The following is a 4097-nucleotide window of genomic DNA, read 5'->3' as shown; positions in this document are numbered from 1 at the left end:
GGAGCGGGTCCGGTGTCACCCTGTGCGGTCGGTGTCACCCTGTGCGGTCGGTGTCACCCTGTGCGGTCGGTGTCACCCGGTGCGGGCCACACCCGCCTCGGGACACCACTGCTCCTGCGCCACGCTCTGTGTGTCCATTTGCACATGGAATGCGGCTCGGCCCTGTACCCCTCTCTCGCCTCCTTGGCTCACTGGCTGTGATTAACAGCAGCAGGAGCCAATGGTTCCTGCTGTTGTGTGAGCCAATGAAAGAGCCTCTGCTGTTGCGCACATTGCTGGATCGACATGGGCCTCAGGTAAGCATAAGGGAGGGATGGGGGAGCCGCACCCAGAAGGGTTTTTCCCTTTTAAAGCTTTTCGAATCACTTTAATCACCTTGACAAGAATAGCGCCTGATTGCAGGCCTGTAAGTGCTGTGCGATCCCTTTAAGTGGCATTTTCTATGCAGTCGGCATGAAGTGCCTTATAATGAAGACACTTATTCTGCCCGGCTACGGCAGATGATCTCTGTACATATAGAAAGGCGTGCGGTGAATCTGAATTCTTGCGCTACTCCAGAAATCGGGTTAGACGAGACAGATGAGTTTGATATTAGAACGCACAGAGAACACTTGCAAATAAAGGCAGCGGTTGCATCTCATGAATTACACATGAAGGGCAGCTCCGACCTGTCTGCAGGAGATAGTAGAGACATTCTTTGTGCAGCTCGCTACACCGTAACTCTCTTTACTCTCACAATGCTGCGATATGATCAATCACTTGAGGATGAAACCTGCTTGAAATTGAATCTCGGGCAAGGCTTTCCCATGGAGCTTGCTGGCAGCGGAAGATGTTTATTGCAAAATGTGTCAACAGATTGTAGAAGAGGCCTGTCAAGATGTGTCTATTCAACCGTACTCCCCCTAGTTAAAGATGGGCCCCTGTTGGGTGGAAAAGCAGAATATGATTAGTTTAGGTTTCTGTGACTACACGTTTCCAGGTATTTTTAAGGGTAAATGATTACTGAAGTGATTTTTACATTGTTTGCTGTTCCATATTTCTGTACGGCCTCTTTCACACGGGCGGACTGATCGGGTCTGCCTGTCTGTATTCTCAGGTGGACCCAACCGAACCATCTATTGCCCTTTATGGAGCGGTGAATGTAAATGGACATGTTATTATTATTATTATTATAATACAGGATTTATATATTATTATTATTATACAGGATTTATATATTATTATACAGGATTATATATTATTATTATTATACAGGATTTATATATTATTATTATTATTATACAGGATTTATATATTATTATTATTATACAGGATTTATATATTATTATTATACAGGATTTATATATTATTATTATTATTATACAGGATTTATATATTATTATTATTATACAGGATTTATATATTATTATTATACAGGATTTATATATTATTATTATTATACAGGATTTATATATTATTATTATTATACAGGATTTATATATTATTATTATTCAGGATTTATATATTATTATTATTATACAGGATTTATATATTATTATTATTATTATTATACAGGATTTATATATTATTATTATTATTATTATACCGGATTTATATATTATTATTATTATACAGGATTTATATATTATTATTATTATTATACAGGATTTATATATTATTATTATACAGGATTTATATATTATTATTATTATTATTAGAGATGAGCGAATCGAACTCGGCGAAGTGGAATTCGTTTCGAATATTAGGAAATTTGTCCTAAAATGGCGGCGACATGTGTGGCGACGGAGCGGGGATGTCTGGGAAGGCGCGCAGACAAGGCGCGCTGACCCATAATGCATTCATTCATGACATGTGATCGCATTAGCCAATCAGCAGCCAGCCAGCCAGCACTGTGTAATGGTCGAGCTATAAATGGCGGCCATTTTAGAATTCTCCATTTGCCTCCAGTCATTCAACAGAGGCAGACCTGGCTGTATTCAGGGAGAGAGTTAGGGCCACAGAAACGTTACTTAGGGACACAGAAACGTTAGTTAGGGCTACAGAAACTTTACTTAGGGACACAGAAACGTTACTTAGGGACACAGAAACGTTACTTAGGGCCACAGAATCGTTACTTAGGGCCACAGAAACGTTACTTAGGGACACAGAAACGTTACTTAGGGACACAGAAACGTTACTTAGGGCCACAGAATCGTTACTTAGGGCCACAGAAACGTTACTTAGGGCCACAGAATCGTTACTTAGGGCCACAGAATCGTTACTTAGGGCCACAGAAACGTTACTTAGGGCCACAGAAACGTTACTTAGGGCCACAGAATTGTTACTTAGGGACAGACACAGAATTGTTACTGAGGGACACAGATTTGTTACTGAGGGCCACAGAACCGTTACTTAGGGCCACAGAAACGTTATTTAGGGACACAGAATTGTTACTCAGGGACAGACACAGAATTGTTACTGAGGGACACAGAATTGTTACTGAGGGCCACAGAACTGTTATTTAGGGCCACAGAAACGTTACTTAGGGCCACAGAAACGTTACTTAGGGCTACAGAAACGTTACTTAGGGCCACAGAATCGTTACTTAGGGCCACAGAATCGTTACTTAGGGCCACAGAAACGTTACTTAGGGCCACAGAAATGTTACTTAGGGCCACAGAATTGTTACTTAGGGACAGACACAGAATTGTTACTGAGGGACACAGATTTGTTACTGAGGGCCACAGAACCGTTACTTAGGGCCACAGAAACGTTACTTAGGGACACAGAATTGTTACTCAGGGACAGACACAGAATTGTTACTGAGGGACACAGAATTGTTACTGAGGGACACAGAATTGTTACTCAGGGACACAGAATTGTTACTGAGGGACACAGAATTGTTACTCAGGGACAGACACAGAATTGTTACTCAGGGACAGACACAGAATTGTTACTGAGGGACACAGAATTGTTACTGAGGGACACAGAATTGTTACTCAGCGACAGACACAGAATTGTTACTCAGGGACAGACACAGAATTGTTACTGAGGGACACAGAATTGTTACTGAGGGACACAGAATTGTTACTGAGGGACACAGAATTGTTACTCAGGGACACAGAATTGTTACTGAGGGACACAGAATTGTTACTGAGGGACACAGAATTGTTACTCAGGGAAACAGAATTGTTACTGAGGGACACAGAATTGTTACTCAGGGACAGACACAGAATTGTTACTGAGGGACACAGAATTGTTACTCAGGGACAGACACAGAATTGTTACTGAGGGATACAGAATTGTTACTGAGGGACACAGAACCGTTACTTAGGGCCACAGAAACGTTACTTAGGGCCACAGAAACGTTACTTAGGGCTACAGAAACGTTACTTAGGGCCACAGAATCGTTACTTAGGGCCACAGAAACGTTACTTAGGGCCACAGAAACATTACTTAGTGCCACAGAATTGCTACTTAGGGACAGACACAGAATTGTTACTGAGGGACACAGATTTGTTACTGAGGGCCACAGAACCGTTACTTAGGGCCACAGAAACGTTACTTAGGGACACAGAATTGTTACTCAGGGACAGACACAGAATTGTTACTGAGGGACACAGAATTGTTACTGAGGGACACAGAATTGTTACTCAGGGACACAGAATTGTTACTGAGGGACACAGAATTGTTACTCAGGGACAGACACAGAATTGTTACTCAGGGACAGACACAGAATTGTTACTGAGGGACACAGAATTGTTACTGAGGGACACAGAATTGTTACTCAGCGACAGACACAGAATTGTTACTCAGGGACAGACACAGAATTGTTACTGAGGGACACAGAATTGTTACTGAGGGACACAGAATTGTTACTCAGCAACAGACACAGAATTGTTACTCAGGGACAGACACAGAATTGTTACTGAGGGACACAGAATTGTTACTGAGGGACAAAGAATTGTTACTCAGGGACACAGAATTGTTACTCAGGGACAGACACAGAATTGTTACTCAGGGACAGACACAGAATTGTTACTGAGGGACACAGAATTGTTACTGAGGGACACAGAATTGTTACTCAGCGACAGACACAGAATTGTTACTCAGGGACA

This window comes from Staurois parvus, unplaced genomic scaffold, assembly GCF_062004578.1.
Source record: "Staurois parvus isolate SC_StPar_1 unplaced genomic scaffold, SC_StPar_1.0 ptg001304l, whole genome shotgun sequence".
Classification (NCBI taxonomy): domain Eukaryota; kingdom Metazoa; phylum Chordata; class Amphibia; order Anura; family Ranidae; genus Staurois; species Staurois parvus.
The sequence above is the reverse complement of the archived record's forward strand: the minus strand, read 5'-3'. Positions refer to the sequence as shown.